General features: G+C 45.6%; 1 protein-coding gene across 1 annotated transcript in view; it reads left to right on the forward strand.

The window, feature by feature from the left end:
- Positions 1-14,377, forward strand: part of LOC112236353 (acid-sensing ion channel 2-like) — a 480,678-nt gene that overhangs the window by 34,885 nt on the left and 431,416 nt on the right.

Below are 14,377 nucleotides of genomic sequence, written 5' to 3' on the forward strand. Positions count from 1 at the left end.
GAGAGAGAGAGATGGAGAGAAGATAGAGATGGAGATAAGGACAGTCCTGAGAGAGAGAGAGAGAGAAGGAAAGAGATGGAGAAAGGGACAGTTCTGAGAGCGAGAGAATGAAAGAGATGTAGAAAAGGACAGTCCTGAGAGAGAGAGAGAGAGAGAGAGAGAGAGAGAGAGAGAGAAGGAAAGAGATGGAGAAAAGGACAGTCCTGAGAGAAAGAGAGAACGAGAGAGAGAGAGAAGGAAAGAGATGGAGAAAAGGACAGTCCTGAGAAAGAGAGAACGAGAGAGAGAGAAGGAAAGAGATGGAGAAAGGGACAGTCCTGAGAGAGAGGGAGAGAGAGAGAGAGAGATGGAGAAAGGGACAGTCCTGAGAGAGAGAGAGAGAGAGAGAGAGAAGGAAAGAGATGGAGAAAGGGACAGTCCTGAGAGAGAGAAGGAAAGAGATGGAGAAACGGACAGTCCTGAGAGAGAGAGAGAGAGAGAGAGAGAGAGAGAGAGAGGAAAGAGATGGAGAAAAGGACAGTCCTGAGAAAGAGAGAAGAGAGAGAGAGAGAGAAGGAAAGAGATGGAGAAAGGGACAGTCCTGAGAGAGAGAGAGAGGAAAGAGATGATAAAGGACAGTCCTGAGAGAGAGAGAGAGAGAGAGAGAAGGAAAGAGATGGAGAAAGGACAGTTCTGAGAGCGAGAGAAGGAAAGAGATGTAGAAAAGGACAGTCCTGAGAGAGAGAGAGAGAGAGAGAGAGAGAGAGAGGAGAGAGACAAAGAGAAGGAAAGAGATGGACAGTCCTGAGAGAGAGAAGGAAAGAGATGGAGAAAGGGACAGTCCTGAGAGAGGGAGAGAGAGAGAGATGGAGAATGGGACAGTCCTGAGAGAGAGAGAAGAAAGAAAGAGATGGAGAAATGGACAGTCCTGAGAGAGAGAGAGAAGGAAAGAGATGGAGAAAGTGACAGTCCCAGAGAGAGAGAGAGAGAAGGAAAGAGATGGAGAAAGGACAGTCCTGAGAGAGAGAAGGAAAGAGATGGAGAAAGGACAGTGGAAAGAGATGGAGAAAGGGACAGTCCTGAAGGAGAGAGAGAAGGAAAGAGAGGAGGAAAGAGAGAGAGATGGAGGACAGTCCTGAGAGAGAGGAAGAGAAAGAGATGGAGAAAGGGACAGTCCTGAGAGAGGGAGAGGGAGAAACGGACAGTCCTGAGAGAGAGAGAGATGGAGAAATGGACAGTCCTGAGAGAAAGAGAGAGAGAGAGAGAGAAGGAAAGAGATGGAGAAAGGGACAGTCCTGAGAGAGAGAGAGAGAGAGAGAGAGAGAGAGAGAAGGAAAGAGATGGAGAAAGGGACAGTCCTGAGAGAGGGAGAGAGAAAGAGATGGAGAAAGGGACAGTCCTGAGAGAGAGTGAAGGAAAGAGATGGAGAAAGGGACAGTCCTGAGAGAGAGAGAGAGAGAGAGAGAGAAAGAAAGAGATGGAGAAAGGGACAGTCCTTAGAGAGAGAGAGAGAGAGAGAGAGAGAGAGAGAGAGAGAGAGAGAGAGAGAGAAGGAAAGAGATGGAGAAAGGGACAGTCCTGAGAGAGAGAGAGAGAGAGAGAGAGAGAGAGAAGAGAAAGAGGTGGACAGTCCTGAGAGAGAGAAGGAAAGAGATGGAGAAAGGGACAGTCCTGAGAGAGGGAGAGAGAGAGAGATGGAGAAAGGGACAGTCCTGAGAGAGGGAGAGAGAAAGAGATGGAGAAAGGGACAGTCCTGAGAGAGAGTGAAGGAAAGAGATGGAGAAAGGGACAGTCCTGAGAGAGAGAGAGAGAGAGAGAGAGAGAGAGAGAAGGAAAGAGATGGAGAAAGGGACAGTCCTTAGAGAGAGAGAGAGAGAGAGAGAGAGAGAGAGAGAGAGAAGGAAAGAGATGGAGAAAGGGACAGTCCTGAGAGAGAGAGAGAGAGAGAGAGAGAGAAGGGAAGAGATGGAGAAAGGGACAGTCCTGAGAGAGAGAGAGCGAGAGAAGGAAAGAGATGGAGAAAAGGACAGTCCTGAGAGAGAGAGAGAGAGAGAGAGAGAAGGAAAGAGATGGAGAAAGGGACAGTCCTGAGAGAGGGAGAAGGAAAGAGATGGAGAAAGGGACAGTCCTGAGAGAGAGAGAGAGAGAGAGAGAGAGAGAGAAGGAAAGAGATGGAGAAAGGGACAGTCCTGAGAGAGAGAGAGCGAGAGAAGGAAAAGATGGAGAAAAGGACAGTCCTGAGAGAGAGAGAGAGAGAGAGAGAGAAGGAAAGAGATGGAGAAAGGGACAGTCCTGAGAGAGGGAGAAGGAAAGAGATGGAGAAAGGGACAGTCCTGAGAGAGAGAGATGGAGAAAGGGACAGTCCTGAGAGAGGGAGAAGGAAAGAGATGGAGAAAGGGACAGTCCTGAGAGAGAGAGATGGAGAAAGGGACAGACCTGAGAGAGGGAGAAGGAAAGAGATGGAGAAAGGGACAGTCCTGAGAGAGAGAGAGAGAGAGAGAAGGAAATAGATGGAGAAAGAATAGAAAGAAACAGAGCGAGACAATCAACGTAAACAGTGATGAGGGAAGGAGAGTGTAGTATCCTAGTGTGATCAGATGTTATATGAGTGAACAGTGATGAGGGGAGAGGGAAGGAGAGTGTAGTATCCTAGTGTGATCAGATGTTATATGAGTGAACAGTGATGAGGGAAGAGTGTAGTATCCTAGTGTGATCAGATGTTATATGAGTGAACAGTGATGAGGGAAGAGGGAAGGAGAGTGTAGTATCCTAGTGTGATCAGATGTTATATGAGTGAACAGTGATGAGGGAAGAGTGTAATATCCTAGTGTGATCAGATGTTATATGAGTGAACAGTGATGAGGGAAGAGTGTAGTATCCTAGTGTGATCAGATGTTATATGAGTGAACAGTGATGAGGGAAGAGTGTAGTATCCTAGTGTGATCAGATGTTATATGAGTGAACAGTGATGAGGGGAGAGGGAAGGAGAGTGTAGTATCCTTGTGTGATCAGATGTTATATGAGTGAACAGTGATGAGGGGAGAGGGAAGGAGAGTGTAGTATCCTTGTGTGATCAGATGTTATATGAGTGAACAGTGATGAGGGGAGAGGGAAGGAGAGTGTAGTATCCTAGTGTGATCAGATGCTATATGAATGAACAGTGATGAGGGGAGAGGGAAGGAGAGTGTAGTATCCTTGTGTGATCAGATGTTATATGAGTGAACAGTGATGAGGGGAGAGGGAAGGAGAGTGTAGTATCCTAGTGTGATCAGATGCTATATGAATGTGAGGGGCTCCAGGGAGTGTGATGTCTGTCTGTGAGAGGCAGACGAATGACTGATGAGATGAGGTGTGTCTCCTCCCAGAGCCATGCAGAATAGAACTCTACAACTCACAGACATAGAAGTCTTTTAAACATCCAGTCTTTTAAACGTCCTTTTCTGTGTGTGTGTGTGTGTGTGTGTGTGTGTGTGTGTGTGTGTGTGTGTGTCAAATCAAATCAAATCAAATCAACTCAAATTTTATTTGTCACATACACATGGTTAGCAGATGTTAATGCGAGTGTAGCGAAATGCTTGTGCTTCTAGTTCCGACAATGCAGTAATAACGAACAAGTAATCTAACTAACAATTCCAAAAAAACTACTGTCTTATACACAGTGTAAGGGGATAAAGAATATGTACATAAGGATATATGAATGAGTGATGGTACAGAGCAGCATAGGCAAGATACAGTAGCTGATATCGAGTACAGTAGATGACATCGAGTACAGTATATACATATGAGATAAGTATGTAAACCAAGTGGCATAGTTAAAGTGGCTAGTGATACATGTATTACATAAGGATGCAGTCGATGATATAGAGTACAGTATCAACGTATGCATATGAGATGAACAATGTAGGGTAAGTAACATTATATAAGGTAGCATTGTTTAAAGTGGCTAGTGATATATTTACATCATTTCCCATCAATTCCCATGATTAAAGTGGCTGGAGTAGAGTCAGTGTCATTGACAGTGTGTTGGCAGTAGCCACTCAATGTTAGTGGTGGCTGTTTAACAGTCTGATGGCCTTGAGATAGAAGCTGTTTTTCAGTCTCTCGGTCCCAGCTTTGATGCACCTGTACTGACCTCGCCTTCTGGATGGCAGCGGGGTGAACAGGCAGTGGCTCGGGTGGTTGATGTCCTTGATGATCTTTATGGCCTTCCTGTAGCATCGGGTGGTGTAGGTGTCCTGGAGGGCAGGTAGTTTGCCCCGGTGATGCGTTGTGCAGACCTCACTACCCTCTGGAGAGCCTTACGGTTGAGGGCGGTGCAGTTGCCATACCAGGCGGTGATACAGCCCGCCAGGATGCTCTCGATTGTGCATCTGTAGAAGTTTGTGAGTGCTTTTGGTGACAAGCCGAATTTCTTCAGCCTCCTGAGGTTGAAGAGGCGCTGCTGCGCCTTCCTCACGATGCTGTCTGTGTGAGTGGACCAATTCAGTTTGTCTGTGATGTGTATGCCGAGGAACTTAAAACTTGCTACCCTCTCCACTACTGTTCCATCGATGTGGATGGGGGGTGTTCCCTCTGCTGTTTCCTGAAGTCCACAATCATCTCCTTAGTTTTGTTGACGTTGAGTGTGAGGTTATTTTCCTGACACCACACTCCGAGGGCCCTCACCTCCTCCCTGTAGGCCGTCTCGTCTTTGTTGGTAATCAAGCCTACCACTGTTGTGTCGTCCGCAAACTTGATGATTGAGTTGGAGGCGTGCATGGCCACGCAGTCGTGGGTGAACAGGGAGTACAGGAGAGGGCTCAGAACGCACCCTTGTGGGGCCCCAGTGTTGAGGATCAGCGGGGAGGAGATGTTGTTGCCTACCCTCACCACCTGGGGCGGCCCGTCAGGAAGTCCAGTACCCAGTTGCACAGGGCGGGGTCGAGACCCAGGGTCTCGAGCTTGATGACGAGCTTGGAGGGTACTATGGTGTTGAATGCCGAGCTGTAGTCGATGAACAGCATTCTCACATAGGTATTCCTCTTGTCCAGATGGGTTAGGGCAGTGTGCAGTGTGGTTGAGATTGCATCGTCTGTGGACCTATTTGGGCGGTAAGCAAATTGGAGTGGGTCAAGGGTGTCAGGTAGGGTGGAGGTGATATGGTCCTTGACTAGTCTCTCAAAGCACTTCATGATGACGGATGTGAGTGCTACGGGGCGGTAGTCGTTTAGCTCAGTTACCTTAGCTTTCTTGGGAACAGGAACAATGGTGGCCCTCTTGAAGCATGTGGGAACAGCAGACTGGTATAGGGATTGATTGAATATGTCCGTAAACACACCGGCCAGCTGGTCTGCGCATGCTCTGAGGGCGCGGCTGGGGATGCCGTCTGGGCCTGCAGCCTTGCGAGGGTTAACACGTTTAAATGTCTTACTCACTTCGGCTGCAGTGAAGGAGAGACCGCATGTTTCCGTTGCAGGCCGTGTCAGTGGCACTGTATTGTCCTCAAAGCGGGCAAAAAAAGTTATTTAGTCTGCCTGGGAGCAAGACATCCTGGTCCGTGACTGGGCTGGGTTTCTTCCTGTAGTCCGTGATTGACTGTAGACCCTGCCACATACCTCTTGTGTCTGAGCCGTTGAATTGAGATTCTACTTTGTCTCTGTACTGGCGCTTAGCTTGTTTGATAGCCTTGCGGAGGGAATAGCTGCACTGTTTGTATTCAGTCATGTTACCAGACACCTTGCCCTGATTAAAAGCAGTGGTTCGTGCCTTCAGTTTCACACGAATGCTGCCATCAATCCACGGTTTCTGGTTAGGGAATGTTTTAATTGTTGCTATGGGAACGACATCTTCAACGCACGTTCTAATGAACTCGCACACCGTATCAGCGTATTCGTCAATGTTGTTGTCTGACGCAATACGAAACATCTCCCAGTCCACGTGATGGAAGCAGTCTTGGAGTGTGGAGTCAGCTTGGTCGGACCAGCGTTGGACAGACCTCAGCGTGGGAGCCTCTTGTTTTAGTTTCTGTCTGTAGGCAGGGATCAACAAAATGGAGTCGTGGTCAGCTTTTCCGAAAGGGGGCGGGGCAGGGCCTTATATGCGTCGCGGAAGTTAGAGTAACAATGATCCAGGGTCTTTCCACCCCTGGTTGCGCAATCGATATGCTGATAAAATTTAGGAGTCTTGTTTTCAGATTAGCCTTGTTAAAATCCCCAGCTACAATGAATGCAGCCTCCGGATAAATCGTTTCCAGTTTGCAGAGAGTTAAATAAAGTTCGTTCAGAGCCATCGATGTGTCTGCTTGGGGGGGGATATATACGGCTGTGATTATAATCGAAGAGAATTCTCTTGGTAGATAATGCGGTCTACATTTGATTGTGAGGAATTCTAAATCAGGTGAACAGAAGGATTTGAGTTCCTGTATGTTTCTTTCATCACACCATGTCACGTTAGTCATAAGGTGTGTGTGTGTGTGTGTGTGTGTGTGTGTGTGTGTGTGTGTGAATGAGTGTGTGTGTGGGGGGTGGGGATGTGTACTGAAACCTATCTGTTTGTGTGCACAATCCTGTATATGTATTGGTAATACTGCCCACAGGGGAGCTCATTTAGCCATCTCTGTAAAACTGGAGAGGAGAGTGAGGGAGGGATGAGGGATGGGGGGAAGGAAGGATAGAGAGTAATTTTATTAGCTCTTTCATTGCCAGGACAGCCTTCGTTTTAGGACATTGAGATGCTACTATAAAGATACCCTGTCCTTGGGCTGGGAGGCTTGGTGCAGAGGGACCCATGACAGTCTGGAGGTCACTGGGAGGCTTGGTGCAGAGGGACTCATGACAGTCTGGAGGCCACTGGGAGGCTTGGTGCTGAGGGACCCATGCCAGTCAGAGGTCACTGTGTAAGGCTTGGTGCAGAGGGACCCATGCCAGTCAGAGGTCACTGTGTAAGGCTTGGTGCAGAGGGACCCATGCCAGTCAGAGGTCACTGTGTAAGGCTTGGTGCTGAGGGACCCATGCCAGTCTGAGGTCACTGTGTAAGGCTTGGTGCTGAGGGACCCATGCCAGTCAGAGGTCACTGTGTAAGGCTTGGTGCAGAGGGACCCATGCCAGTCTGAGGTCACTGCTGACTGGAGGTCGGGTCCTTCCTAATGTAGACCATGGTCACAGTGACAGTGTGTCAAGGTCAGGAAGAAGTGGTGTACCCGTGTTGACAGTCTGGAGATGAAGACTATTGAGGTATAGTGAGAGATATAATGGTCAGGGTTAAGAGAGACACAGAGAGGGGCGAGAGAGTGGATATGACCAAGACAGAGGTCAACAGTCAGCAGGTTCAGAGAGGGTCAAGAGCAGGGTGGAAGGGATAAGTTAGGACATTTCCTCCAGCCAGGTCAGGCAGGACATCTCCTCCAGCCAGGTCAGGCAGGACATCTCCTCCAGCCAGGTCAGACAGGACATCTCCTCCAGCCAGGTCAGACAGGACATCTCCTCCAGCCAGGTCAGACAGGACATCTCCTCCAGCCAGGTCAGACAGGACATCTCCTCCAGCCAGGTCAGACAGGACATCTCCTCCAGCCAGGTCAGACAGGACATCTCCTCCAGCCAGGTCAGACAGGACATCTCCTCCAGCCAGGTCAGACAGGACTTCTCCTCCAGCCAGGTCAGACAGGACATCTCCTCCAGCCAGGTCAGACAGAGTGTAAGCCCAGCTATGGAGGTTGGAGTGTAGCTGGAAGGAGGGAAATGAGGGTTTGAATTAAAAGCTGTGGCTACATCGGCTGGTATCTCAAGGACACCTCCACACAGGAATGATTTTAACTGGTGCTCCCTCTGGGAAGAAAAGGGAAAGTTTATTAAATCAAATTAAGTGGCTGGTGGGATGAGGCAAGACTAAAACCAATCGGTGCAGGAAGAGCTCTGTAAATCATGTTCATAGTGTACAGTACGACTGTTGACTGTTGACCTCTGTCTTTTTCTGCGTCCAACCACATAAAAGCTCTGTTTTTCTGCTTTTGAATATACCAGTATCGCAATACTCGTTAGTATCGTGGCAAGGGAACAAAACACGAAGCGGAGTTAACCTCTTTAAGAAAACAGCCCTAATGTTGGAACCAAACATCATTATGTGTCACATTTATTTATTTCACACAGTATTTTACATACAGCAGGATTTTAAAGGACAAAATAGTTTGGTCTGCTTCATGTTTTTATTTTTGCCATGGAAAAAATATTCCCATACTAGTAGAGTCACAGCCCTACTTTTTACGTATCCACGTGGTATTTTTTGTGGACGGTGCACGTTGATAGACGCAACAACAAGCAAACACTGTAAAGGCTGATTTACAGTCTGTCTATCTACATGTCGGTCGACAATTGTTGTAGGAACGTCATTAACATTCTATTGTCGTCTGACATCAAACTTGTTTTTGTCCTTATGAAAAAGTATAGACACAAAAGGACAGCGTCTGCATGACATCAGCAGTTAGGTGCTCCAAATAGCATACCTTCTCTATTTTAACATCAATAAACATCTGTTTAAAAATGAATTCAGTAAATGTCAACCTAGCAAGCCAGGCAACTAAAAGTTATTCTCTAAACAATATTTTGGTTTGTTGCTAACTAGTTAGCTAGCTGGCTAGCCAGTTCAAATAATGACCAGATTATAGCTGACTTTTTATTCATTATTATAGGAAAATACACCCACAACAACAACATTATTTACAAGGTAATGGGGCAGTGTGATGGAAGAAAAGTAGGTCATTCTATCAAAGAATTTTCGAACTCCTGCATCTGCTTGTCACAGGAAGATTTGACTGGTTGCTGTGGCAGTCGGGTAACCATGACAATGGATGTTGCGACAGTCACAGAGAGTTAAACTTTTTTTAATGTGCGACACGGAAACTGACAGCTGTAGGGACAGTCTGCAGACATTCCACTGGAGTAAAAATTCAATGTGGTTTTGACCAGTGACACTTGTCCCATTCTAATTGTCTACAGACATGTCGTTAGACCAAGTATAAACAGACCTTTTAGAATACACAGGATAAGGTGAATATTGGTGATCCATCAGTAAGAATATAGCAGCTGCTTGGCTCCTGCAGTCAACATTTAGTTTTGGTGCAAATTGCATTGTGGTGATTTGTAATGATTAACACCCAGTTTGAAAGTGTCTCTCTCTGTATGCCCTCTGTACTCTGTATGCACTGTATGTGGTATGTACATGTAACTGACAAAATAAAGGAAACACTGGAGTAAATGAGGGATACAAAGTATATTGAAAGCAGGTGTGTCCACACAGATGTGGTTCATGAGTTAATTCAGCAGTCAACATCCCATCATGCTTAGGGTCATGTATAAAATGCCCAGTTGAACATTATTTTGGCTACCCTGGCTAGACAAAGAGATCACAGTGACTTTGAAAGAGGGGTCCTAAAGGGGTTTAAAGTGTGTGTGTGTCTGTCACCAGGTCTCAACTCAATTGAGATTCTGAGGTAGCGCCTGAGACAGCGTTTTCCACCACCATCGTCATTTCTTTGTGGAAGAATGGTGTCCCATTCCTCCAGTAGACATCCAGACACTTGTAGAATATGAATCTGTTCTGGCTCGTGGTGACCCAATGCTCCATTAAGACACTTTATGTTATTTTGACAGTTACCTGTATGTACTGTATGTATATTTAAGCAATAAGGCACGAGGAGGTGTGGTATATGACCAATATACTACAGCTAAGGACTGTTCTTAGGCACAACATAACGTGGAGTGCCTGGATACAGCCCTTAGCTGTGGTATATTGACCATATACCACTAACCCTCAAGGTGCCTTATTGCTATTATAAACTGGTTATCAACATAATTAGAGCAGTAAAAAAGAAATGTTTTGTCATACCCGTGGTATATGATCTGATATACCACGGCTGTCAGCCAATCAGCATTCAGTGCTCAAACCACCCATAAGCATATACTGTATGTATACCATAGAGTCTAGTTAATACTATGTGGACCAGCCAGCCCACACCTTCCCATCCATGCTAGTGAGTACTGTAGCTACTTGGAGCAGGCTTACTTTGGTCTGTTTGGCCTCCCAGCTAGCAGCAGAAGTCCCATCATGTTTGTATGTGTGTCTCTCTCTGTGGCTGTGTGATGCTGTTGATGCTATTACCACCACCCACAGGCTTACAGTACTCATCACACACTGTTGCATTTCCTCTCTCATTGTCTTTCAGTTATGGGATTATGGGTCATGAACCTGCTTTGGGAGCTCAGTGAATGTGTCTGTGATATCCTTTTATTTATATATATATATATATATGAGAGAGAGAGAGAGAGAGAGGCCAAACTGTGTTTGGGCTGCTGCCTTCAGATGCTGTTTACTACTGTACTCTTAACAATGAGATTGAAACAACAGGGGTTGTTTTTCCCATATAGCTCTTTTACTGTGTTGAAAAATATTGTCTGTAAATGCGTGTGTGTGTTTTAAATCAGGTTCAGCCCTGATAACACCTGTGTTATCTGCTATTTCAATACATCCCAAATGAGAGAGAGAGTCCCATCATGTTTGTGTCTCTCTCTCTCTCTCTTACCACCACCCCCAGGCTTACAGTACTCATCACACACTGTTGCATTTCCTCTCTCATTGTCTTTCAGTTATGGGATTATGGGTCATGAACCTGCTTTGGGAGCTCAGTGATTGTGTCAGGTCTGCAGTGGGTGTGTATGAGTGTGTGTGTTGCATCACAGGTCCTCTGTGAAGGCTGACATAGACTGTGAAATGAATTATGGATGTGTTCCCACCGCAGGTCATTTAAAAGAATATTGCCTACATTTTAGGTTTGATATTTCACCCACATACAAACACAGACATATACACACAGCCAGGCTCTTTTGAGTTATGTTATTGGACAATTCTCTCTCTCTATCTCTCTCTATCTCTAGTCTATTGTATGCAGATGGAGGTGACAGTTTGTTCAAGGACAGTGTGGCAGTCTTATACAATATACTGCCTCACACTCTGCTTCCTTGTGATGTTCTGTTCTACTGTACTCCATGACAGTCTGAGTGTCTCTCAAACACTCCAGTGACCTGTTATGCAGTTGGAAACTCAGAAACTCATTTTCTCCAGTACCCTCCTCCTCTACTGTCTGTTGCCAATGCTCTCCAAGACCTTGTTCTACTTTCTGCTTCTCCCAGACATCCTCCCCTACTCCCACTGCATTAACCTGCTGTTTGGTCCTGATGCTGACAAGGATGTGGGGCTTGACCCGTCCCTGGGTTGTACCCTCTGGAGATACATACACAGACCAGTACACAGCACAATACCTCTCATTTCAATCACACCTCATCCATGGAAATGTGAAGAAATGTGAGGCGGCCCGTGCTGTAGACGAGGCTGACACACTGGGAACCAGGATAGGATGGGATAGGCTACAATCTGACCATTAGTCAGTTAACACATCCACCCAGTTCCACCCTGCCTGAGAAACGAAACAAAACACGGTGCTTTTAGGTAGATGAAAAAGGCATAGATGGATGTGGCACCACCCTCAGACTGGCTCAGTTTGATGTGTTACTGTGCAGTGTGACTTTCTGATGATGGGCTTTTATTATCTCCTCCACTTTCTCTCTGTCTCTCTCTGTCTCCCTCTCCCTCTATCTCTCTGTCTCTGCCCCCTCTCTCTCTCTGTCTCCCTCACCCTCTATCTCTCTGTCTCTGCCTCTCTTTCTCTCTCTCTCTCTGTCTCCCTCTCCCTCTATCTCTCTGTCTCTGCCTCTCTCTCTCTCTCTCTCTCTCTCTCTCTCTCTCTCTCTCTGTCTCTGCCTCTCTCTCTCTCTCTGTCTCTGCTCTCTCTCTCTCTGTCTCTGCCTCTCTCTCTCTTTCTCTGCCTCTCTCTCTCTCTCTCTGTGTCTCTGCCTCTCTCTCTCTCTCTCTCTCTCTGCCTCTCTGCCTCTCTCTCTCTCTCTCTCTCTCTCTCTCTCTCTCTGTCTCTGTCTCTGTCTCTGTCTCTGTCTCTGTCTCTCTCTGTCTCTGCCTCTCTCTCTCTCTCTCTCTGTCTCTGCCTCTCTCTCTCTCTGTGTCTCTGCCTCTCTTTCTATCTCTCTGTCTCTGTCTCTGCCTCTCTCTCTCAATTCAATTCAATTCAAGGGCTTTATTGGCATGGGAAACATGTGTTAACATTGCCAAAGCAAGTGAGGTAGATAATATATAAAGTGAATATATAAAGTGAAATAATCAATACAAATTAACAGTAAACATTACACATACAGAAGTTTCAAAACAATAAAGACATTACAAATGTCATATTATATATATACTGTGTTTTAACAATGTACAAATGGTTAAAGGACACAAGATAAAATAAATATGGGTTGTATTTACAATGGTGTTTGTTCTTCACTGGTTGCCCTTTTCTCGTGGCAATAGGTCACAAATCTTGCTGCGGAATTGTGGACTGTGGAATTTCACCCAGTAGATATGGGAGTTTATCAAAATTGGATTTGTTTTTGAATTCTTTGTGGATCTGTGTAATCTGAGGGAAATATGTCTCTCTAATATGGTCATACATTGGGCAGGAGGTTAGGAAGTGCAGCTCAGTTTCCACCTCATTTTGTGGGCAGTGAGCACATAGCATGTCTTCTCTTGAGAGCCATGTCTGCCTACGGCGGCCTTTCTCAATAGCAAGGCTATGCTCACTGAGTCTGTACATAGTCAAAGCTTTCCTTAATTTGTGTACTCTCTGTGTAGGGCCAAATAGCATTCTAGTTTGCTCTGTTTTTTTGTTAATTCTTTCCAATGTGTCAAGTAATTATCTTTTTGTTTTCTCATGATTTGGTTGGGTCTAATTGTGCTGCTGTCCTGGGTCTCTGTAGGGTGTGTTTGTGTTTGTGAACAGAGCCCCAGGACCAGCTTGCTTAGGGGACTCTTCTCCAGGTTCATCTCTCTGTAGGTGATGGCTTTGTTATGGAAGGTTTGGGAATCGCTTCCTTTTAGGTGGTTATAGAATTTAACGGCTCTTTTCTGGATTTTGATAATTAGTGGGTATCGGCCTAATTCTGCTCTGCATGCATTATTTGGTGTTCTACATTGTACATGGAGGATATTTTTGCAGAATTCTGCGTGCAGAGTCTCAATTTGGTGTTTGTCCCATTTTGTGAGGTCTTGGTTGGTGAGCGGACCCCAGACCTCACAACCATAAAGGGCAATGGGCTCTATGACTGATTCAAGTATTTTTAGCCAAATCCTAATTGGTATGTTGAAATTTATGTTCCTTTTGATGGCATAGAATGCCCTTCTTGCCTTGTCTCTCAGATCGTTCACAGCTTTGTGGAAGTTACCTGTGGCGCTGATGTTTAGGCCAAGGTATGTATAGTTTTTTGTGTGCTCTAGGGCAACAGTGTCTAGATGGAATTTGTATTTGTGGTCCTGGTGACTGGACCTTTTTTGGAACACCATTATTTTGGTCTTACTGAGATTTACTGTCAGGGCCCAGGTCTGACAGAATCTGTGCATAAGATCTAGGTGCTGCTGTAGGCCCTCCTTGGTTGGTGACAGAAGCACCAGATCATCAGCAAACAGCAGACATTTGACTTCGGAATCAAGTAGGGTGAGGCCGGGTGCTGCAGACTTTTCTAGTGCCCGCGCCAATTCGTTGATATATATGTTGAAGAGGGTGGGGCTTAAGCTGCATCCCTGTCTCACCCCATGACCCTGTGTGAAGAAATGTGTGTGTTTTTTGCCCATTTTAACCGCACACTTGTTGTTTGTGTACATGGATTTTATAATGTCGTATGTTTTACCTCCAACACCACTTTCCATCAGTTTGTACAGCAGACCTTCATGCCAAATTGAGTCGAAGGCTTTTTTGAAATCAACAAAGCATGAGAAGACTTTGCCTTTGTTTTGGTTTGTTTGGTTGTCAATTAGGGTGTGCAGGGTCAATACATGGTCTGTTGTACAGTAATCTGGTAAAAAGCCTATTTGACATTTGCTCAGTACATTGTTTTCATTGAGGAAATGTACGAGTCTGCTGTTAATGATAATGCAGAGGATTTTCCCAAGGTTGCTGTTGAAGCATATTCCACGGTATTTATTGAGGTCAAATTTGTCTCCACTTTTGTGGAGTAATTGGTTCCAAATATTGGGTTTAGATGCCAGAGCTAAGGATGATGTTAAAGAGTTTTAGTACAGCGAATTGGAATTTGTTGTTTGTATATTTGATCATTTCATTAAGGATACCATCAACACCACATGTCTTTTTGGGTTGGAGGGTTTTTATTTTGTCCTGAAGCTCATTCAAGGTAATTGGAGAATTCAGTGGGTTCTGGTAGTCTTGTTATAGAGCCAAAAAGATTGGAAAAGTGGTTTACCCATACATCTCCATTTTGGATATATAATTCTTCGTGTTGCTGTTTGTTTAGTGTTTTCCAATTTT

This window comes from Oncorhynchus tshawytscha, linkage group LG09 (assembly GCF_018296145.1).
Source record: "Oncorhynchus tshawytscha isolate Ot180627B linkage group LG09, Otsh_v2.0, whole genome shotgun sequence".
Taxonomy (NCBI): Eukaryota; Metazoa; Chordata; class Actinopteri; order Salmoniformes; family Salmonidae; genus Oncorhynchus; species Oncorhynchus tshawytscha.